Here is a 24,183-nt window from a genome sequence, read left to right as displayed (position 1 = left end):
CTGTATCTGCAGTATGCCCATGAATACTTATATTGTGATCAATCAGAAGATTTTCCTTTGACAATGTGATTGTGGAGAATGACTATTGAACAGTTAATTGAGGTTTCTCTTCTTATGTTGCCTCATATATTAAGCAGATGAGATCTCACTGATTTAATGGTGGCAAATCCCAGCTACTTTTCTCTGCTTTATAGCAGGGTATGCGTATGCTCCCTCTTTAACTTGCTTTGTTCTGGGAAAGTTGAAGGGTGGCTCTGTGGGAGACACATGGCTGGAAAAAATCTGGATTCTGTCTTCAACTTTGTTTAATTCAGTGTGATTTTGAAGAAATCATTGCATCTCTCTGTTTTGTTTTCTATTAAAGGGGCTTATGAAAATCTGCTTGCCCCAGAGGGGCATTGTTAGAGTCAATTCACTAATACCCATCCTCAAGGCCCTTTGAGTCTCCTGCAGTACTGAGCTCTGGAACTTACCTTATTATTTAGCCCAGCATGGGGGCACATTCAGCACTGTTATCAGTCTAGGCAAAGCTCTGTTTTGGCTGGACAAATGTTCACAGGTAAAACAAAAACCCTTAGCTGTGCTATTTTAGTACACTGTATATTCTGCCTATGAGGGAAGTTATCACCCTGCTGCTTACAAATCACAATTTTTAATCATACTTTAGCTTTTGTGTATGGAGTACATATTTCATAAGGAAGGAGTGGATGCATCTCTCTACACAGGTCTGTTTTTAGGAACTACTTTAGGAGCATTAACACCATAACATATGTTCGATTCTGGGTCACTTGCTGCAATATCATGCTGTTGGTATCGCAGATGGTGAGAAGAGGCAGCGCATCAGTTATTTCTTTGATATTCATCAGTTTCATTACCCTTTTGTTCAGACTTGACTTGGAGGTGATATAAACATGTAGCTGTATGTTACTTTTTGGTTTAGATTTACATAAATCAAAAAAGAGACTGACTTCTTGTGATAGAATGGCTGGGGCATTAACAAGAAACAGCTTTTTCCCATCCATGGGCACCAGATCAGGACTGACTTTTCAAAACTTATTCTCTTCCATAGGTTGGCAGTTCATTGTGGGTGATGCCATTTTGTACTTACAAATGAATTCCTTTTACGGAGGGGACTTTACACACTGTGGTCCTCATGTGGTGGCTGGAAGCTTAAGCTCAAAATACCTTCAAACCAGGCATCCATAAATCAAGCACTGCTTTTGAAGGTATAAGTCAATACTCTTATACTGATTTCAGTACAGTATATTCTTAATTGTTGGGTGTCCTTTACAAGTTGCTAGTCCCACAGATGGAGTTACCTGAAAGAAAGAAAATGGGCTTGACTATGCACAGATAAAGTATTCTCCATTATGTTCTATTTCTCTTGTATTGTGGTAAAAAAAAAAAAAAAAATCACATAAAAACACTTATGGAAATGTTACAGGCTATAAGCTAGTGTGAAGTAAATAATATTTTTAACTATGACCCTCTGATCAACAAGAAGTAGCTGAGGCTCTCAGATGGCTGGAAGGAGCCTCACATGCACAAGCCCTGGTTCCTGTGGGAGACTTCAGCCACCCTGATGTCTGCTGGATGGTTGACAAGGCCTCCTGCATTGTTTGTGCCCTGCTTCTAGTTTTGTTTTTGTTTTTGATGATAATATAAAACCTGATGAAGGAGTTAGTGAGAGGAGATGCTCTGCTGGGCCTCATGTTTACAAACAAGAAGAACTGTTTAAGGGTGTGAAGGTCAGGGGCAGCTTTGGCTGCGGTGACCCAGAGGTGGAGGAGTTCAGAATCCTGAGGAGGTAACAAAGCAAATAGCAAGAACACAATCCTGGGCTTCAGGAAAGAAGACTTTGGCCTGTTCAGGGCCTTACTTGGAAGAACCCCGTGGGAGACAGTCCTAGAGAGAAGAGGGGTCCAGGAGAGCTGGTAATTTTTCCAAGGATCGCCTTCTCTAAGCTCAAGAATGGTTCATCCTGTTGAGCGGGATATCAAGCAAATGCTCAGTTCAGAAGCTGTCTGGACGTGGCCCTGGGCAACTGGCTCTAGGTGGTCCCACTTGGTCGGGGGGTTGGACCAGGGGTCCCTCCCTCCCCACCTCAGCCGTTCTGTGATTCTGTGCGTTTTTAAGGCCACAGGGAGGATGGCTGCACGGGGCAGTTCCAGCCAGCAGTACCTTAGGAGAAACTGGTTCTCAGAAATCTAGAGTCACCATTCTTGAGCATTATAATTGACTGTGGTTTTTGAGGTTTTGGAGCACCATGAGTACACAGACTTGTATTCTGAGAGCACATAAAGCATAGCACTGAGCATCCCCTGGTAAAAATAAAACAATCAAACACAAAAAAGCCTGCCTGTCTCATAACAACAACATGACGAAACATGAAATGTTCTTTTTCCTTGAAATTCCAATTTTCTATGATTTATTTTGCCAGTCTGTAATCAGAAATAGCTGCTCCATCAGAGTAGGGAATGCAAATAGAGATGAGGTCAGAGTTCGACACAGAAGTGATGTATGAGCTGGAGTCAAGGAGGAATTCTGAGCTCCCAGAATAGAAAACATGCTGTAAATATTATATTTGCTTCAAGACAAGAGGAGTTGCAAATACTTCAAATTATGGGTTCTAGGGGAAAGTGAAAAGATGATTTCCAGAAGGTAGCCAATGTCAGAGCCATCATTTATCCCTAGTGGGCATCTAGAATAGCAAGTGGTGTCTGATTAGGTTTTTCAATTTTCCATTGCCAGTACAAGAACAGAATTAGTAATGAAAATAAATTCAAATGAAACGTGTTAGGTATTTTTTCTTTTTTCTTTTATTTTTTTTTTCCTTTCTTCTTCTCCAGTGGGCCTAAGAGGAGAATTTGACTCTCAAAATACTGGGAGGACACAAATGTTTTCAGAAATTGGATTCCTCTCAAAAAAATAATAAAAAAAAATATATAAAAAAATAACTTTTAAAGTATGGAAAAACACTGCAGTTTCGTCTACTCTGGGGATGAAATATATAGGGTTTCAGAGGAGATGAAGCCCCCTGACTGTGCTGAATCCAGTCCTTCCCCTAACAAATCTTCAGGCCATTTGTTCATACTGCATGCTCCAGCCAAATCCCCCGGCTCCCTGGGGTAATGGCACCCTTTGGACACAGTCTGCCATTGGTTAAGCGCTTTGCTGCGAGGAGCCCTTTTTTATTACACTGAATTGCTCAAGCTTTACTGGAAAGCCAAGCTTTTGTCTGTGTGCATGTGCATGGATATACTTGCAATAATTCCTATGTTTAACTGTTCCCCTGTGTATGAACGTATCAGTGTATGTGTGTGCTCTGTGTGTGCATATACATGTTCTGATCGTGTGCATGCACACACACAGGACAGGTTGAATGCAGAAGTTGTTTTCTTCCCATTTTACTCAGCCAGAGAAGAAGAACGCTTATCTTTATCACAGTGCATCTCTGCAATAGTTTCTCTTTTATTTAGGGGGGGAAATATGTATTTGTGCAAAAGTGCAGAGACATCTGCCTGTAAGCGGTGTAACCAACTTTCCTACCAAGCACCCTCTGTCTCCTGCAGCAATCCTGGGCCCTGGAATTGCATGGTGAGGCAGGAAGGTGTGCTGGTATAGAAGGAAGCTCTACAGCTTGCGTGAAATATAGAGAACAGAGCTGTGTTACTGTTTACATTTTTTCCCTTTTTTCCTTTTTTAATTTTTATTTTAAGACTTGTGTGTTTGTCCTTGCAATGATTCAAAGAAAATCAGGAGGTTAATTAAGTGGCATGTGTTCTCCTGTAATTCATTAGTGTTTCCATTGCAAGAACATCCCATATTTTTGGAACCTATCTGTTCAGTTACTGTAAGCCTGGGTTTCTCCATAATAATTCTCCCTGCATGAGCAATACGAGTTGGAGTGATTGATGAGATCTCATCTTAACCATTCTCGTTCAGCCCAGGAAGAGCACAGTGCTGTGATAACTGGCCCATCATTTCAGAGCAGCCTGTAGGATGTCCGGCAGATAAAAGATATTTGCATCTGATTATAATATCTTACAGCAAGTCTTCTGCACTGACTGGAAGCTAGGTTTATATGGGAATGTCTGTGAATTCAAAATCAGGCTCCTTTATTTTAGCTGACACAGAAGGAAGGGGGAAGTTGCTATAGACAGTCAACTTGGCAATGCTATCTTGGATAGTTGCTGTGGAATAAAGGAGGAGCCATAGATACTTAATACTGAGCAGGAACCTTTATGCCCAAGGTTTAATACAGAAATCTTGTTGGCTGTAGTTGTGTGAGGCAAATTGGAGCAGGTGCACTCAAGAAAATACTTAATTCCTAGTGTAATAGCCACATCACGGAGATAGTGGCCAAAATGTGGTGTTTTGGTTATACTCTGTGTAAAAGGAGATGATGAAGAGCCAGTCCTTTGTCATCACCTACACCTTCCTGACTGTATTATGCAAAATGTATTAACTACAGTGTTACATAGAGAAGAGCTGCCAGTCTGCTGTGATCTCAGGCCTTCATTAAGACTATCAGCTAGTCTGTTCCTGGTCATTCCTCTGCAAACACCAGCTAATAAAGCCCCATCACTGAAAAAAGGTGTTAACACTATGTGTAGAAGTTTATGGGAGGTCTGCTTGTCTACTGTCCCAAAATTTGCATGGTGACAGAGAGGCTGCAGGTCCTCTATGTAGTCAAGGCAGTATCTGTCATGGTAGATTGTTGGGTCCAGAATTCCAATATGTGGTTTGAAGTGAGTGTTACACAAATAATCAGCTGATAGGTAAGTTGATGTGTGAAAATGCAATGGGAAGTAAAGCACCTACCGCACCTTAGCTAGTTCTGGCATACCCTAGATGACGACTCATTCCTAAGGATTTCAGGACAGGGCTGTCTGTCATCTCCATCAGTTCTGTCTTCTGCTTCCCAGGAGAAGTGGCCCTTCTGCTTGTCCAGCCATACTGGCCATCCAAACCCATTCTAGAGCCTCTGAAGCTGCATATTATGGCTTTCCAAAGCTGCTTGGTGAGGATCACGTACCTCTGAAGACCTGCGGTAGCAGTCAAAGGGGCTGCCTGTATTGATTTACTCGCAGGGCTGGGAGAGGGCTGTGGGAGCCAGTGAGAACCTCCCCGCAGTAATTTCTTGGACTCTGCAGGGGAATGTGAGCAAGTATCTGCCTGGAGGGAGAGGGAAAAACAGGGTTTTAAAGAAGATCACAATCTGACTTCTCTTCGATCTGTGAAACTAATACACTTCTTATGCAGAGCACCTCTAGCTGCGGGGTTTTTGCTTTCCGATTGCTTCCAGTGAAGAGATGTCTGGAGTGTTTTCTTTATGGTACAGTCTGTACAAGGTTCTGTTGATGGATTAGGTAATGTTCGAATTTTATATGAAAATTTGTGCAATTATCTCTAGGAGCTAAGGGGAAGGCCAACACGTCCATCTTTGATCAAATGCACATGGTTTCATTTTCCACTCCTCTGTACACGCAAGCTTTAGTACTTTTTAAGTTGTGCTCATGTAGAGGCTGCTGTATGTGCCATTTGAGCTTTTCAGTAAATGAAACTACGTGATCCGGTGTTAATGAGCCACTGAAAACTTCTGCAGTTTCTGATATGGAGTCCAAGTGCAGTGCCTTTGAAAGCCTGGTACAGCTGCGTGATTTTAGATTATAATTTCCAGAATGTGCTAATGGAGGAAACTGGTTCTAAATATCGGAGAAAACATATTCAGCTAGCAGAAATTGTTGAAACTGATTTCCCTTTGCAAACCACACGCTAGTGATTCAGACTGAAGAATGCTTTAAGCCTTTTGTCTGTAAGGTACACGTCTTATGTAGGCTTCTGTTTTAATTTACTGCACTTGTATGCAGGTTTTTCAAACTAGTCACAGTGGTCTCTTATAAATCACAAGAAATAGTCCACCCTCAATACCCTTTCCAGCTCTACACAATGAGTCAAGGCTTGTCAAAGACCATTTTAGAAATCTTGAATAAATCTGACATTATGTTGAGACAGCTGTTAAATATATTTCTTTTTTTCCCCCCAGGTTTCCTTTCCCTCACTATGAACAACGCAATTGGTTTAGTGCTATTTTTAGCCTGACTTTTCATTTCAGTCATATGTATTCCTACCTTCCATGCACACTTAAGTTAATTTATTCTAACATGAAAAATACTGGGAAAATCTCTACCCCCCACAAAAAGATTTTACAAGCTGAACTGAAGGCTGGCTGTTGCGCATACACACTCCAGATGCCCAAGCCCACCATTAAAGGAGTAAAATCGGATTTCAGGGTGCAGTCTGACTTTTACTCACCTCTGCCCTCAAAACAAATGTCTCTTCTAAACAAAAATGTCAGCAGATGTGGGTAAACTAGCCCGTGTGTCTGACAGTTTGCTCCAGTGTGCGGAAGGGACAGTGGAAGTCTGCTGATTTTCCTGCTTGTTTAATAGGCTTTCATCTAGCATGAGAGAGTAGTGGCATTTGTTGTTGTTGTTGTTTCATTTTGATCTTGCTTTTTAAAGTATGATAGTGAAAATCGGAGGTGTCCTCCTGTCTGTCATTGGTAAACCAGGCATATCTCTGACATCAGTGGCAGTTTTGGTGCTCCTCAGTGAGAGCATGACTGGACCATGCTTAGGTTGGCAATGAGTTTTAGCTTTCCTTTGAGAAGTGCTCCTTTCTTCTCCTGGTTCTCACCCATAGGCTGGCCATGAGGTGAGAATATCAAGTTGGCTTGGCTCAGGCTCTTCGTGGGAGATCATATCACTTCTGCTTGAGGGCAAGGATCCAGATATTGAGCTCAGATATTTGGGCAAAGCACTCAGTTCTCAAGTGATGCTCTGGTTAATGGTGACCACTTGTGAGTCAGGAAAGGTACAGATGCGGTAGGTCAGCGTAACCCGCCTGTGGTAGTAGCTAAATGTACGGTACACTCTGCTTTGTGTTTCTGAGTGAAGGAATAACATCACTAGCTTGGAAAAAAAAAAAAGAAAAAAAAAAGAGAGAACTATAACTAAAACCTCTATTGTTGCCTTTCCAAAGGGGATTAAATGAGACAATAACTAATAAATAATATACAGAGCTTATGGGTCTGTCTTCAATTGGAGTTTAAACAAAGAGGTCTGGGCTTTTTAAGTGCCTCCTCAAATGTGCAGCTCTCTGGAAATGTTCTTTGCCAGAACTTCCCTGGCATCGCAACAGAGGGTGCTTCCTCCCGGGGCAGCGGCAGCCAGGGCGAGCGAGGCACCCTGCGGGGTGGCGGTGACCAACTGCACCGTCCCCGCCGCGGCTCTGCGTGTGGCCAGCCCTGCCCGTGGGCTGCAAGTCCACGTGCCAAATCGCTGGGGCACCTGCGTGCCCTCCTCTCCTGCTGTGCCTGGACGTGATGGGACGGGGGCTCCGTCTTCGTTTTTGGACGCCTGCTCTATGCACCGCGGTGCGTGCCTTCTGCAAGGCAGAAGCGAGTGTGGGAGATGCAGACATCGGTCGTGTTGTGTCTGTGGCCCTCCCGATTATAAACGTCATGAGATCAGAGGGAATGAACCCTTGCCAATTATGAGACCTTTTAATGTCAAGTGGTGACTAATAAACATATGAAGTGCAGATGTGGTGGTGGTGGTGTAGTTGTACCTGTTGCCTTAAACCTTTCCTAGTATTAATTACTCTGAGAATTGCTGGTTGTGGTTGTGTGCCTTAGCTATTTCTGATGATAAAATAATGCATCTTCTCTTTGTTCCTTATCCATTAACGGATAAGTGCAGAGTGCAGAGATGTCAGCCCAGTTAAAAAAAAAGGGGGGGGGGGGGGGGGGCAAATTTTTGCCCCATTTTAAGCTGTATGTTTACAATAGCAGACCAATGCCATTTGCCTACTGTATGCTTTTAGAGGTGTGTTTCTGCAGCCATGAATACCAGAACCTAACATTCTGACCAAGGAAAAACTTTAATGTCTGGGGAAAACGAAAAATAGAGCCCTAACAATGCACAAAACATACTTATACAGAACTCAGATGTTTTTGGATGCCAGTAGGTATCAAGATCAAGCATCGGCGCTCCTATAATAAAGTTCAAATTCATTATTTCTACTTCTAGAAACAGCTTTGGACACAAATAGAAACTCTGCAATCTGAGACTATCTGGCATCAGCTCAAAGTTTAATGACTTGACATGTCTTTGTTCACACCAATGTCCCAGGGCAAAGCAGCCCCATATGAAGCACTTTTCACTCCAAATTCGTATCTTAGTTTCATGCCTATGGTAATGACTGAAGTAGCTGATTAGTAATGGCCATCCCCTTTCTGTTTCCCCTGACCTTCATTCTCTCTTGACTATAGTTCATACATTTTTCCCCCCTATCTCTCCTCTGTTTGGCTTTAGAGTAGTACTGCATCAAATGTAACTCATAATCTTTTGTCCTAAGCATTTCAAATGCCTTTCACAGAGCCAGGACCTCCATGCTGTGAAACTCTGACCCCGCTATGGTCTCATCTGCTATGTGGTTTGAGCTCCAGCAGTCTCTTGCTCACATTTCCCCACTGCCCAGGTTTCTGGGGAGAGGTAGGGTGGGAGGGATGGATAGGGATAAGAAGAATTGCTTGAAACCTGGCCTTTTCTCACTCTCTCTTTTCTCTTCATCACCCCCAAGCGCCGTTCATGCCGACTCCTTATCTGCAAAATTACCCAAAGGAATCCAGCACAGTATAACACCGCTTGTGAATTAAAAACCTCTTTATTAACATTAAGTCTTTCTCTTACTATGCTAATATCTGGAAAGTATTCTGTAGATAGGCCACAAATTGCTTTAGAATATTTTTCTTTGTTTTATTTTGCTCCCTTCCCCTGGATCAGCAAGAATATGGTTCAAATATTAATTTTATGTTGTGTCTCTCAAGAGTGGAATATAATGTTCAATTATGCATTCCATCTGCAAGGCTCTGGATGCACAATCCTGCATTAAATAAAGAAAACAATGTGTTTTAAAGAAGAAACAGAAAGAAAGGATATGGCACATAAAAGCGATGGAAGAAGAGCCTTCCATTATGCTTTGTGTAAAATCAGAGGGTGTTGTGTAAACCAGACAGAAGTCAACTGTCTTAAAAATGGAGTCAATACATGTCTTAGATTATGTCATGCTATTAAAACCTTCCCGCAAGATACAAGTTAAGAAGTAGAGCGATGCCTCAGATAGCTATAGCGGAGGCCTTACTAAGCACACTTTTCACACACTCATTCCACACACCCGCACGTATATGTATGGCTGTTTGTCCTGCTTTGCTCCATAACTCCCTTAAAATCCTGCCTCTGGAGGGCATCCTTCATTACAGGCCATGAGAAGTGCTCCAGTGGCTGTAAGTTGTAAAGCTCCAGCTTTCTCGTGGTGATTTTCCTCGTGGGCTGCAAGAGTCTGGTGGCTGTGGCTCTCCTCGCTGTGGGAGCACCTGGGGCCAGGACTGGGGCTTTACCTTGGGTAATGAGGAGACCTGGTGAAAGCCCTGTGCTGAGCAATGGGGCTCTGAAGTGCTGCTAATTGAGGCAAGGCAAACACAGGGCATTAATTAGCTTTAAATTTAGAGTGTGAAAACGTCTTCAAAGTGGGCCTGAGCACAAAGAGAGATGGCTGTTCTTCAAGGCAGATGCCTTAAACATTACTGAGAATGGGTGGGCAAGCTCTGGAGTGGGAGAAGCCAGGAAGAGCCAGTTCCCCGTTCTCCCTTGGGAGTCACCCTAGGTATTTTCCTGTAGGGGTGCTTTGCCATCCAGGTTTACTAGAAGGAGCATTTCGAGTATTCCTCCCCGGCGTGTTTGCTGCTTTCAGGAAAGTGCAGTGATTCTTTCTTTGGCACCTCACCAAGTGCTCTTGGCAAAGCTGTCAAATGTGTCATTGCAATGGGAGGCCTCCTTGCCGCAGCTTCGGCAGTGGGAACTGGCTGGGAAGCGCGGGGCCAGGCCTCGGAGGACCAGTTGCAGAGTGCTCTCAGCGGAAATCCTTTGACTCTGGAGCTTGTTTGCTCTGGCAAACTCCCTGTGCCTGTCTGGACACAATGAGGGTTCAAGACACATGGCTTTTGTTTGGTTTTCCTGGAGGGAAGGCTTTGCTTTTCATTTGGCTGAATTTCTGGGTGGTAGAGAGAGCGAGAGAGCACTTCAGGCTGTGTCGGTCTTTGCCTCGTGTGAGGGTGCTTTTTGGTGACCTTTTGCTTTCTGAGTTGGGTGTTGGTACCACAGAGACAGGCTCTTCATCCTCCTTTGTAATAGACAAATAGGGGCTTAGGTACTTAAGGAAAATGCAGATTTTCCCCTCTCTGTGGTTGCAGATGGGGATCAGATGTTCTCACTCCTTATGTCCTGGTAGCCTCTAGTGTTTTTTCCACTGCTGCTAAATATTCCTCCATTTTGTGGAGGGTGGCTTTGACCTCCTTCTAGAAAGCTTGATTATTTATTGGTGAAACATTCCCACATGAGATGGTGCTTGTAGTTGTAGAATAGTCCTGAGAAGACAAGACAACACTTCTTTATCCATGGATCTACGAGAGACCCTATTTTTTTTTTTTTTAAAAAGCCTTGAAACAATATCATGTGAAGAATGAGAAGGTGAACAAACCAGAATGCAGTGTAGCATCAGGTCTGATCATTTTGTCCCCTCAAATCAGGTCTGCCAGATCCCAGATCATTTCAGTATGCCTTAAAGAACGTGATGCGAGGAAAATATTTAGTCGTTGTAGCGGGCAAAATAAAGTGATCTAGCAAGTCATCGCAACCTCTACCAGCCTGGGATGTTGCAGAACATATATCACGAAGTGTGATTTCAGGAGCACCACATGAAAATTGGCTGAAGCTTTGCTATTCCAAGAAGGCTGCAAATGCACAGCACTTCAACACTGAGGAGAAGCAGGAGGAGTCCTAGAATTTGAGATTTATTTTCCCCCCAAACCACTTTTACTCTCTGGAAAATAACTTAAAGGGAACATCAACCCCAAACACTGGTGACTCTCTGAAATTGGCAGGGGATCTTTCACTGATTTTGTTCCACTTCTAGCAGCGCTCCTCCAAATTCTCAAAAGTCAGATAACAGCGTGCAATAATTATAACTTCCTCTGTGTGATAGCTGGGGTGATTTCTAGCAAATTGCACGAGCTGCTTTAAGCACACTTCTGTTTCTCTGAGCTATGCTATGGTTTTATTGGAAATTTGGATGTGATATTACAGTCCTATCTGAACCAAGTGGGTGCTACCAGTATGTTAGCTCTTCATCAGAAAATACAGAAATAACAGAAAAGGAAGAAGAGATTAAATGACACCAGAGAAAGATGCAAAGGTGCACCAAGCACCCTGTAAAACCTACCCAGGGAAAAGATAACAGCCACAATATTGTTAATGGAAGTCAAGTCATTAAAAGGGATTGCAAGTTGGGTGGTATAATGCCTGTAATCAGGCTTTGAAAGTGTGCTGAACACAACCCTCTTGACAGAAAGGAAACTATGGGAACTACGGGCATGTTTTCAAATAGGCTGTGGTTTGCTTAACTGTCTTCCCACGAATATGTGTCTGGGAAGTGCATTAGGTGTCTCCCTGCTGCTGTAATTAACTCTTTTCTCCTCTCGCTGTGCTACTTCGCTCAGGTCTTCTTGGGCCAATGTCTCTTAGAGGGGCTGGGATTCCCAGTTTGGGCACACTCAGGTACTGGTTGAGCTGTAGGTGCTGCAGACCAGCTTGCCCCTGATGAGCAGTGGGAGGTGGTGTTGACTGCTTGAAGCTTATCTCCCAGAGGCATTTCTAATTGCTACAATTAATTGTGATTTCCCCTGGGTGACGGTAACCTATGACATACTCCAGTATCCTGGCTCATTTCAAACTCAGGTAATTGCACTCACTTTTTTGCAAGTTCATCCTGCAGAAGCATATTCTTCTTTGGGAGCATATTATTTATTTTAAACCTTAAATTTATGTCTCATGTATTAGAGCAGCTGTAGCATTTCAGATCATTGGAAGGAGAATGATTTCTGTGCATAAAACCCACCACAACGATCCAAATTTGCAGGGCAAATGAGTGTTACTCATTCCGACAGCAGCATCTTTGTGCAGCAAGCGTCTTTTATCCAGGAACCTCATGAAGTTCAGCAAGAAGTGCAAAGTGCTGCACTTGGGGAGGTACAACCCCATGCAATAGTACAGGCTGGGGGCCAACTAGCTGGAAAGCAGCTTGCCGGAAAAGGACCTGGGGTCCTGGTGGACACCACGTTGAACAAATGCCGTGAGTGTGCCCTTGCAGGAAAGAAGGCCAAGAGTGTTCTGGGCTGCATCAGGAGGAGTGCTGCCAGCAGGTCGAGGGAGGTGATCCTTCCCTTCTACTCAGCACTGGTGAGGTCACAGCTGGAGTGCTGGGTCCAGTTCTGGGATTCCCAGCACAAGAGAGGCATGGAGCTACTGGAAGGAGTCCAGCGAAGGTGGAAACAAAGATGAGGGAGGGACTGGAGCATTTCTTCTGTAAGGAGAGGCTGAGAGAGCTGGGAGAAGAGAAGGCTCAGGGGAGAATCTCATCAATGCATACAAATACCTGAAGGGAAGGTGCAAAGAAGTTGGAGCCAGGCTGTTTTCATCGGTTCATTTTTACTCTGAGCATGACGGAGCACTGGCACAGACTGCCCAGAGAGGCTGTGGGGTCTACTCCTTGGAGATCTCCAAAAGCCGCCTGGACATGGTCCTGGGCACCCTGCTCTGGGTGGTCCAGTAGGGGGTTGGACCAGATGGCCTCCAGAGGTCCCTTCCCACCTCAGCCATTCAGTGATTTAGGATAAATCCTGGTTTTTAATATTTTCCTGATGTGCTTTGAAACAAAGCCATGTGAAGAATGTATGTGAACCCAATGAGGAGAGTGGTTTGGCATCAGATCTTTTTGTCTTCCATGTTTTGCCTCCCCAGGTGAGATTTGCCAAATACACTGTTCAGTCTTGACTTTAAGATCTTCCATAGCATCAGAGCACCAAGAAAATGGGTGCCAAATAACTAAGTGTGTGAATTTGGCTGGCCTCTCCCTGGCATACTGCGTAGCGGAGGCTGCAATGGTCTGTTCAGCCTTTGATAGAAAACTGTGAGCCCTGCAGTCTGCCTGCTCTCTTCACATTCATCTCCTCTGCCTGAGGCTGCCTGAGTGTGCTCGATGGCATGTTCAGTCACCTGAGTGTTAGTACTATATAATGCTGTTGGGTGTGCTGGATGTGTGGTGGCCTTTTTACTACTGACAGTCCCTGTTGGCTGTGCATGGGTCCTCGTTGTTGTCTATACGGACACCAGATCTGATCCTGACTGCACCCTCAGAGGTTCTGTGAGGACATTAAGGATAGAGCCAATGCATTTTGCAGTCTGTCATTTGCAGGGTGTAAATAAGGAGGCAGCCGAACAACAGACCCTGCTTCAGGGACCACCAGGGCTGTTCCAGCCTTCTTTTGGTGTAGGGGTTGAAAGGAGTCTGAGACTCCACAACCTGTGTACCATCTAAGCAAGGAAAATAACTTCCTTCCTAACTTGGAAGCAGTGAGGGCAAATGCTTTCTGGTGACATGATTCTTTCCTGAAGCAAAGCGCTTTCAGATCTGCACTGGGCATATGGAGCTCTGCACACGCAGCTTTCCATGAATATTGCATTAATCCATATTCCAAGTTATGAATTGCAATCAATCCATTCTTGTGCTAACCGAGCTGCAGCTGCTCCCAGCTGAAAAGTCTTTTGAACTCTGCCAGACGAAATATTCCAAGCCTCGTTCCAAGGTGCAGTAATTGTCATTGTGGTTCTCAGGCTCTCATACATATTTAATTTAGGATACATATCGAAATGTGCATTCTGCTGATGCTGAGGCTGGTGCCAATGCTTGCAGTGATGTTGTCTGAAGACTAGGGAAAAGCCAAAATTGTTTCAATACATGGTAATACGTTGATTTCAGCTTCAGTACAGTTAATCTGTATTTGTAGTAAATCATTCAAAACCCAAAGAGAATTCACTGCATGATAAATTAAAGGAAAAGCATCAGCTGCAGAGTTTCAGGGTGAATCTGGGCTTCCTCTGGCTTTGTGGTCTCCAGAGCTAGGAGACAGCTTTCCACTATTGTAAGGAGAGGAATCGTTTGGAAGTGTGGGCACAAGAACTGGGATCCAAGTTTTTTTTCTGATTCCAGTGTAGTCCAGTGGTGTCTTGGCTTGTTATAAGGAGAGAACATCTTTGCACTTTAGGAGTAGGCTCCAGTGATCTCACAGACTGGAGGGAGCTTAAAACACTTATTTTAGTTCGAGGTCTGGCTTTTTTTTTTTCTTTTTCCCTATCTTTACTATTAGTGGATTATATTCCGACTCTTTAATAATAAAAAATAAGCCTATTGATGACATAATGTGGGAATTCATTTCAATGCATGCGCACAGTGTTATGTTATTCATATTGAATCCTCTTTCTTGTTGTCTGGGACAGAAGGACATGATTTGTTCACTTTATGAGCTAAGGACCATCATGTTTAGTGCTAAAGGCTGAGTACCCAACCTTTCCATTTTTAGGTCACTTCCTGGTATTGTCTGAGTGCTAGTTTTTTAAAATTATTTTGAAAAGAAATTATTAATGCCTTATGGTTGGTTACTAGTGAAGTTGTTCGGATTGTATCAAGTTTGAATGTTATTAAGCCTCAGTCATGTTTTGCCAGTAGCTCTTATTTCTCAGAAAATGGGACTGCAAAACAGTTTTCTTCTTTTTAACAAAATACAATTATTTAAAAAGGAGAAAATGGGGATTTTATAGGGATTCAAAAGCGAATATTTTCTCTCTGATTCCTTCTTGTCTTTACATCCCTATGTAGGTAGAATTTGGAGGATGTATACATGAAAACATAAAATCAAACTGATTTCATCCCCAAATTTACAAACTGAAAATGGCCTGACCAAGAATTTACATGGTGTTTTTTCTGTGAGGTGTTGTTGTCCATCACTGGGGGACAGATGCTGAGCAGCTCCTGTGGCCATGCTGTGGCCCTCCTCCTCGTTGTGTGGAGGGGAGATGAAAGATGGTCACTGAGGCAGGGCAGAGGTGTGGTCGGACCCCTCTCCTCTGTGCTGGTGCCGTGCTTATGTTGCCAGTGGATTAAAGATGCCTTGAGGTCTGGATGCCCAGAAGGAGCTGATGGAGAGGGCTGCAAAGGGGGTGCAACCAGCCAAGGGACAGGCGATGGAGGAGGCTTACTGTTTATCAAAAAAAATAAGAGACAGGGTCATTGCTGCCATGTTTTTGTGCCTTGAATTCCTGTGGCTGCTCACAGGAAGGACAGTCCATTTGATCTGAAAGGCTGAGACAACAAGTATTTTATATTTACACATAAAATGACATTTCTAACCATATATTTGCAATTAAGCCATTGTTTTTATTAGTCACAAGGGATAATTGCATCCAGAAATTCCCGAAGAAAATGTTATATTGGGCAAACAACATTACACTGACGTTTCAATTATATGAGTAATTTTCTAGCATAGATCAGCAATAAACTTCCCTGAAGGACCTATTAAACAGGAAGCAAGAAAACAGAGATGGGGCAGTTGCCAAGTGTCTAGCACTTGTGTGTCTGGTCGTGCCCTCGCTCCTTTTGTCTTTATGCATGTCGAGCAGTTGGTGAAATCCAGCAATGCCTGCAGACAGCAGGCATGCACAGGAGGGCTTTCGTTTGGAGATGTGGGCTTCCTGGGGCTGGAAGGGAAGGGTCTCTGGTTTCTGCCTTGTGGAAGTGCACCAGGCAAAACTGCTGAGGTCTCCTTGGCGTGGAAGCAAAGACATCCTGTCTTTCAAAGGGTTTTGGTCAGTGTTTGGGGGAAGACCCAAGATGTCTGATTAAAATGCTACGCTGGTGGCAGACTCTGGGAGATGACAGGCAAAAAGGAAGGGATCAGATCAGCCACACTGAACAGGGCACCCATGCTCCTACAGACCCAAACCCTCTGACATGCTATCAGAGGAAGCGGACAGGAGCCAAGAGCTGCCTCACATACTTGTCAGGTGTAGCAAATGTGTTTTTTCCATTGTAGTTCTTCTCTCAGCCACATTGCCAAACAAGCAAAAGCCCTAGCATAAATTTCCCTTATCCTGCCATAAAAATGCTTTTATTGGTAATAGCTTATTTCACACGCTGAGCTGTTATATGGTATTCTGGAAAAAAAGAAAAAAAAAACCACCACCAACCCACAAGGAGGATTTTCTGAGAAGGTCATGCTGGAAAAAAATATGTCTCCAAACAGTCCTTAATGCAAAATCGGGCTGAAAAAAGGTCCCCCATTGCCCATTCCCCATGAGGTTCTTGCTGGTGGTTTCATGTCTAAGCGTGCAGTGTCCCATTTTTGCTCTTTAGTAAAGATCGGGAGCAAACTTTTCTAAAGGGCTGTTCGACAGTAAGCAAGAAAGCCAGGGATGATTTAAATACAGACACACTCTGATGAACTTCTAGCTCCACTTCCACTTTCTCTTTGGTTCCTCTCAAATTAGCTTCTAATTATCTCAGTTGTAATCACCCGGTGTGATAAAGTTGAAGTAATAATGATTCTTTTTGATAGCACAATGTTTTCTCTATGACTGTTGTAGCTAATAAAGAGAGAATGCCAAGCTGCTTATAGAAAACAGATTTTTACAGTTCCTAAACAAATGCCCTGAATAGTTCATGTACAGATAATAAAAGAACAAAGCAACTGTTCTAAGGAAAATTTGTATCTTGATTAAAAAAAAAAAATCAAAAACAAACAAGAAAACAACAAAAAACCCTATTTGTATATTTGTTTTCCAAATTATTAATTTTAAAGGCCCAGAACCCAATGCCAGTACTCCACGTCCAAATTCCAGGGGACTGGAGACGGCTGCTCAGTGCTGTTGATCTGCTCAGGTTTCTGCACCTCTGGGCAGCTCTTGGTGCCATGTCCCTGTGATGCCCAGGTAAGTCACTTTTCCCTGTGGCACTGAGTCCAGCAGGTTTTAGGCATGCCTCCCATGTCACATCTTCCCAGGAGCATGGTGCTCTCAGGAGGGATAACGATGTTCCTGTTTGCATTGGAGCCCAACTCTCTGACCACAGGGGAAAGGGATGCCAGGGCACAGAGTGGGGAGAATTTCTGCACCCCAGGTGCACTCAGATAACATAAGCAATGTGATTTGAAAGAAGGGCTTGGGATGTTGAGCAATCAAATCTAGCGTGTAGACTCTCTTCTTGGCTTAGAAGAGCTCTCTCTATACATGAAGCATTTCATCCCTGCTGGGTTTTCATAACCCTATGTAAAGAGAGGCTGGTGAAATCTGCATTAATATTTGTCAAGTGTTGCATGACCTGCTTGCTGTAACAATGCCAGCATATTACTGGAAGTCTTTGGACAAATTTGTTGTTAGCATCAATGGCTGTGATTAGTAACTGTGACTGTGTGGAAGCTTTGGGCTAGGCATGTGCTATGTATGGGTTATTGTATCTCTGCTCTCTGTGACTGCAGGGAGTTTTGAGGGCTGCAGTGAAAGGTCCACCACAGATGGGCATTTTCCTATCAGCAGGAAATATTCATATATCACAATTTGAAAGAGCAAGCAGGGGCGGAGGTGACTATATATATACTATATATATATATGACATATATATATATATGTATATGTATATATTTAGATATAGATATATTTAGTTACAGTCTCAGTGGAATAAATACCACACCAAGAAAAATATGGAAGAGTGGACCTGGAACATTGGGGTCTATACTATGTAATTACTCATACAATTAACATACATCACCATCTTAGTGTTATTGTCTGGGGTTTCTCCCTCTAGACATATGAATTTCTTCAAACCAATGGGTACATTTTTATCTCGTTTAATGTTCCCTGTTTTACAAATAACTATGGGATCTCTAACTGAAGTACAATCACTGCTACTCTAATGTTACAACATCAGTGATTAGAACGGATTTGTTCCTGACCACCTTCACAAATAGAATAATAAGTATGTCTGGTATCTTTTATTCTGAGAGAAAATCTTTCCAGCTTATCATCTAGGCAGAAAAATTAACCTAAACAGACCAAGTTTTATCAAGAGCAGAGAAGAGGAAAAGAGTATTCTTGCTTTTTTTTTTTTTTTTTTTTTTTTTTTTTAGCATACAGTAATATCAAACTTGTGAGCTTTACATAAAACATTTAGGAAAGAAACAGCCATTATAACAAATGTGCTATTAGTTCTGCACTAATGTAACTAATTAGGCCCTCAGTTCCATGTGAGAAAAATGAATAAAGCACTGCAGTGTGCAGCTTTGTATTAGGCAGTATTTTCTGCTCTTGAGCAAACTTGTTCTGCGCGCCAAAGGCAAGAGCATTAATTGAATACAGAACCTGTTTATAAATCTAGCACAGCTTGCAGCTTGACGGGTGCCACTGCTGTTCATTCTCACCTTTCTGCTGTCCGTAATTAACCTTGCATAGCTTGAAATTCTCCGTGAAGTGAAGGATGGGCTCTGGTTTTGGCTGGGTTGCTGTGACCTGAATTAAAGCTGCCAAACTCCTGCTGTTTCTTGTTGGCCTTACCTGGCCATACAGGCCAGTGGAGAGTGAGCCAAACGGCTCTTCTAGTAAAGTGATGTTGCGGGCAAGTGGAAGATAAGAGGCTTGTTGGGACTCTCAGTAGTTATTAAGTGATACTTTTTCTTATAACAAATGTGGCGTAAGCCTTATTTCTCCCTAACCAAGGCATACAATGTACCACAAAAGAGATGGCTGGCTGCCAGAAAGAGTTATGTACATAGACGTGCACCTACAAACGTAGAACAAAGATAGGCAAAGATGAATGTGTTCCTCCCTTTCAATATGGGACTATTCAAGTAGTCATTGTAGTCAGTGGGACCATCTCTGTCCCACCTTCTTTATGCCACCTTCTTTAAGCCACTTGCACCTGGTGCTGCCCCTGGTACTCTCTGCCACTCACCAAAATGGCTAAGTATAGGTAAAAGATAAAAGCAACCCCAAAGCAGATATCTTGCACTGGTTTCTGCCTTCTAGTGAGTGATGGTGGTGGAGGGAAGGATCAGCGGGGCAAGGCTGGGGCTGGGGTAGCCGCAGAGAAATTGGGAGGAGGAGAGCAGCAGCCCTGCTGTGGTCAGTGAGCTTCTAGACAGCCTCAGCTGCATGGGAAACCACAGCTGAATTCCTCATGTCAATGTCTTCATTTTGGTTATTGTTTGAAGGAATCTCCTTACATCCAGTTTCCAATCAAAACATTATGTACTCCCTAAAATCCGAGCTTGACTATGAACATGTTGCACTACAGGGACTGAAGACTACCAGTCGTGTAATGTGGATGAATGCCTTTGAAAAACAGATCCTTAATCGAAGTTACACTTCATTTGTTTTTTAAATTTCCATTTTCCATTTAAGTGGCTGTTTCATTGCTATGAGAAGCATTAAGAGCTATTCATGTTTTTCTTTTTGTGGCTCTTTTAAAACTGAACTTCCCTTGCTGTTAATGTCCTGGCAGTGGATATTCTCTCTTATCTGCTCTGTACTCATGGGCTAGGTCCAAGATTACCTGTGAAGGGTTTTAGTTTCTTCATGCAGAAATGTGTGTGTTGTTATTTTAACTATTTGAATGTTTTCATTGTAAAGCATCGTTTCTTTCTCATTATATTGTTGTAATTGTATATTAAGTTAACTTTAGGCAGAAAAATTCTTTTTCTTCTGTTATGTCTTCTTGTCAGCCTGAAGTTAATTCAATATTAACATGTAAAAATAACATGGAGGTTAAAGGAAACAATAGATGCAGCTGTGTTGTAACTGTTTTTTACCCAGCCACTGAAAGAAAGCAAAACAAAGGTGCAAAATGTAGGCAGATCAAAAAGGCTAATTTCAACATGAGGAGATAGGAGAAAAAAATGCTTGTTCTAAGATACAGTGTGCATATTAACAAGCCATCAATTTCTATACAGGTATGGTCTTTGGTCAAAAAGACTGAAGAGGGGACTTTTCTGCTCTGACTTCTTCCTTTGAACTTTTAACCAAGGGCTCTTGGTAGGAAAATCACTGCTGCAAATTGCCTCTAACGCTCCTTATTATTATTATTAGATAGCTCTTCTGTTTCAGTACATCTTTCTTACACTAAAGAATCAACATCTCAAATAAGAATGAACCCCCAGAATTATAAGATGACTGTCTTAAAACTTTGTAAGAAAAATGTTTTCGTTCCAGAACGGGCTTCTTCCAAAACAAAAAAAATACTTGTGGAAAAGCTGGGCTTCTCCAACACTTAAACTCCTGAAAATGTCAGTGATAGTTTGTTCTGAAATGATTATTGAAACATATTCAAAGCATGTTATCAAAATGTTTTGTCTAAAAAAAAAATCCACAGCCACTTCAGATAAAAGATTATTTCAAAGCAGGACTTCTTGAACACACAAACCTCAGACTTCAGAAAACAGGAAAGAAGTTAACATTCCATTTTTTCCCAATAAAGCCTTTTAAAGAAATTTATCATCACTACCTATCAGCTCATTAATCTGGCCAATGAGGCAGGAAAAGGGCTATCCGTGGAAAGAAGTCCACTTCAACTATGTCTCTGGATTTGCCGATTACCTCTTGATATCACAAGTTTGAGGGCAACTCTGCCCATTTCTGCTCTTCTTCAGCATTCACAGCTCCAGTGCACTCTCCGGTGTAACTTGGTTTCAGTGTCTCCAGCATTTAGGTATGGATGTGACAAGTTCCTTGTCATCTTCATACTTCTTTCAGCAAGCCAAATATCAATCATCCAAAGTAACTTTATACACTCCTAGTCAAGTTTCTTACACAAGATTATGCTAAGTTCCCATGACAAATCACTGTGGAAGCAGGTTGGGTTATTTTGTCTTTTCCATTTTTAAAATTTTCCTTCTACACAAGCAAGAATTCACCGGTAGTTTAGCCTGTTTTTAGAAGTTTAAAAAACAGAACTTAAAAAAAAAAAGTTTCATACTGTTCAGCCCCATCCTCCCCAGAACCTGCTGGCTGCATCGCTGTGTGCAGGACAATATCGATGCGTCTTCTCAGACAGGCATTAAGGCCCGTGTGGTGTGTGAAGTAATACAGAGTTTTAGTGTCTTCTGAAAAGGCAGACATTCATACGTCAGGATAGCACAAAGTTGTGTTGTTGGTGGTTTTTTTTTGTTTTTGTAAAGAAAATGTTAACGTCTGTTTAAGCACTTCCAAGGCATCGCACAGGTCACTATTACATCATGAATGATTTCCATTTTCTGCTCTGCATCATTTTGTTTTCCTGGTTTAGGAAAGCAAGCTAGTGCTAGATGAATGCTGTGTGTATGCAGAGGGTGCACAGCCAGGTCCTAATAGCTTCGTGCCTGCTTTCTTGTCCGTCGTTTATCATCGTTATTAGGCGTCTGCTAACAAGGAACTGTTTAGCAGAGTCACACAAGGGGATGCCTAATGTTTTACTACCAGATTTGTGAAGAAGGAAAAAGATGGAACAGAGGAATAGTTTTAAGAAGTGGGGAATAAACAGAGGCTTTTAAACGTAATTCCTGGCTGTCATCATCCTAATTAGCTATGGGTCTACTTGATGTCTCCGTTCAGAGGGTGTGAATAGTACTGCTTCATATCTGTCATGGTGATTAATGTCTTTTTTGGTAATAAACCAGTAGAATATACAGTCGTATCATAAATCTATAGAGCACCCTGCCCTAGAACAAATATGTGACATTACCCAATTACATCAATGGTGATGTCCTCTGTTTGGACTGCTGAAAAGTCAGACTGATGACATGTTAGGGGTGTCTGCTGAGCCAGAATATTCAAGGGACTAGATAGAAACAATAGCCTTATAAATATACATTGAATTTAGTAACAGTTGTTTCGCTCTTATTCTCTACTCATTTTGAATTGTTCTCCTCATCATGGAAACCAGCTTTTGCTGCACAATCCACTGCAGAAATGGAGAGACAATAGAATTGCAGCTAAGTGAAGTGCATTCATCACGCAGTATCCCTGGTGCTCTCCTGGAACTGGTGAGAGAAATGGGGTATACCCCACTGAATCCAAAATGTTGTTATGCTCATATTACACATACAATGGCTATCAAAGGCAGCTCTTAAAGCAAATCAGTAAATTCATATTAATTTTAGTGGGCTTTCAAACAGCTCTAAGCTGAAGCCTGTGGCTTTGAGGAATTTGATAGCTACATTTTTATTTCACTTTTAAGCAATTCCAAGACTCCCAGTGTTCATTTCTTATATTGCAGCAGGCTTTCTCAAAAGCACTTTCTCATGCCATGTAAGCTAGAAGGTGACTGGAATTGCAGAAGCAGATGAAAGAGAGCATTATCCACTGTCTTTCTTCCTAAAGGAGGTATTTCTTCAGCTGACCTAGTCTTGAGGAAACATTCAGCTCTGGATTGCAGTGTTTGTGGAGCGGAGCAATCCTAATTTACGTGACAGCTGATGCTACGATACTATGCAACATCTTAGTTTTTGCTTATTCATTAAATACTTTAATGTCAAGTTAAATAAATAATCAAAGCATGTTGCAAGGTCTAATAGCTAGTTCTCTGTCAGACAATATAGGATACCTTGCACTAATGAGCTGCACCTCACCAGACTTTTATGATGTAACTTCATTTTGAGAAATGTGGTGCTCTGAAATGACTGGCAAGTGATGCTGGATATTAGTTGTAGTAAGAAGAAATGAAGAATTATCATTTATAAGAGATTCTTCTTCTTCTTCCAACAAATTCTTCTCTTTTGGCATGGCCTATAAGTTACCGAAATGTATGGTTCTTATGGGACTTTCACACCCAGACACTGACTGTAATTCCATGCTGTGCTAATGAAAGTCAGCACTCGCAGGGAAGTGTGGTTACAGCCATGGAAATCAGTGTTTAAGGTTTGTATTCTGCACACAAACAGCTGTAATGCTCAGCTCCTATGCATCTCAGTGTATAGTTGGCACCTATACCCTCCATTTTCAGAACCTGCAGAGAAATTGGGTACTCAAGATCACACGATCTATCAGCAGGAAAGTCAAATACAGATTTTGAGTCAGCTGAGTCCTTGTGCGGTAACCACTGCACAGAGCACTGTTTCTCATTGGGTTTAAGGAATGCATATGAACCTTATGGTTTTGCTCACTCAGGGATAATTGCTGAACTTTCTCTGCATGGGTGAAGATGATATACATAAAAGGGAGCAGGACTGGACTCACAACGAGGATCTGTACTGTTTTCATTTACATGTACAGGAGGCGTGCATAGATTTTTGTGTACATGCCACAGTGGTACTACTATGTATTCACATGCCAGTGACTCCTTCACAGAAAAGATGCGGCATGGCTTTCTGCACAATCGTTCTTAAATTTTGGTATGTGCAGTTTCACAAAATTGTGCCTAGGTGGTATGTGAGGGTCAGGATCTTTGTCTGGTTTTGGCAATGGACCTGCTGGAGCTGGAGATGATGGCAGTGGTGCAACAGCACTTGTTTGGGAGCAGAATTAAGTTAGTTGTGACTGTTTTCCTGTGAGCCATAGGGGTGCTAGTTGTGAGGTATGTGTCTCTGGTTGAAGGAGAAGAAAAGCCCTATAAATGTCCGTTTTGTTTCTTTGTTTGGAAATAGGGGTGCTGTGTACAGCTGTGGGCAGCTTCCCTGAGACGAACTCCAGTGCATGGTACGCACACAGAAAGGTGCGTTAGAGCAGTAGTAAGCTCCAGAAGTTAGTTGCTGCTCACTTGAAGACCCTATTTTATCAGTTACTGTTCAGCAGAGCTGAGTTGGCAGACCGGACTCACATTTTTTAAGACCAGTAATATGTGGCCTATCTTTTTGAATTATTTTGAAGCCCCCTCCCCCGTTACACTCCAACACTGCAAGATATTTTCTTCTTAATTTTACTCGGATCTTTGCTGAATTCAGTCACCATGGCTCAGTCTCACTGTCTCTTTTCATGGGGCTGGTGCAAAGAGTCTTTTGTCTGTATATCTCATACAGAGTCAAAGGAGCTAATGTGTTTTTGCGTATTATTTCTCCAGTCCTATTAAGTAAATTAACTGTGATTGAAAATTCAGCAATGTGCACACAGAAAGTCTTCTCTGTGAAGTAATATAGCTGATTCATTACTTGTCATCTCACCTGATGTTATGTTGTCCTCTTTTATCAACTAGTATTTTTTTGAATAT

General features: G+C 42.4%; 1 long non-coding RNA gene across 1 annotated transcript in view; it reads left to right on the top strand.

The window, feature by feature from the left end:
• The window catches only part of LOC121068964, a 64,585-nt gene that overhangs the window by 10,055 nt on the left and 30,347 nt on the right, over positions 1-24,183 (top strand). The gene's annotated exons all lie outside the window — the stretch shown is intronic.

This window comes from Cygnus olor, chromosome 4 (genome assembly GCF_009769625.2).
Source record: "Cygnus olor isolate bCygOlo1 chromosome 4, bCygOlo1.pri.v2, whole genome shotgun sequence".
In the NCBI taxonomy this organism is placed as follows: Eukaryota; Metazoa; Chordata; class Aves; order Anseriformes; family Anatidae; genus Cygnus; species Cygnus olor.
The sequence above is the reverse complement of the archived record's forward strand: the minus strand, read 5'-3'. Positions and strand labels throughout refer to the sequence as shown.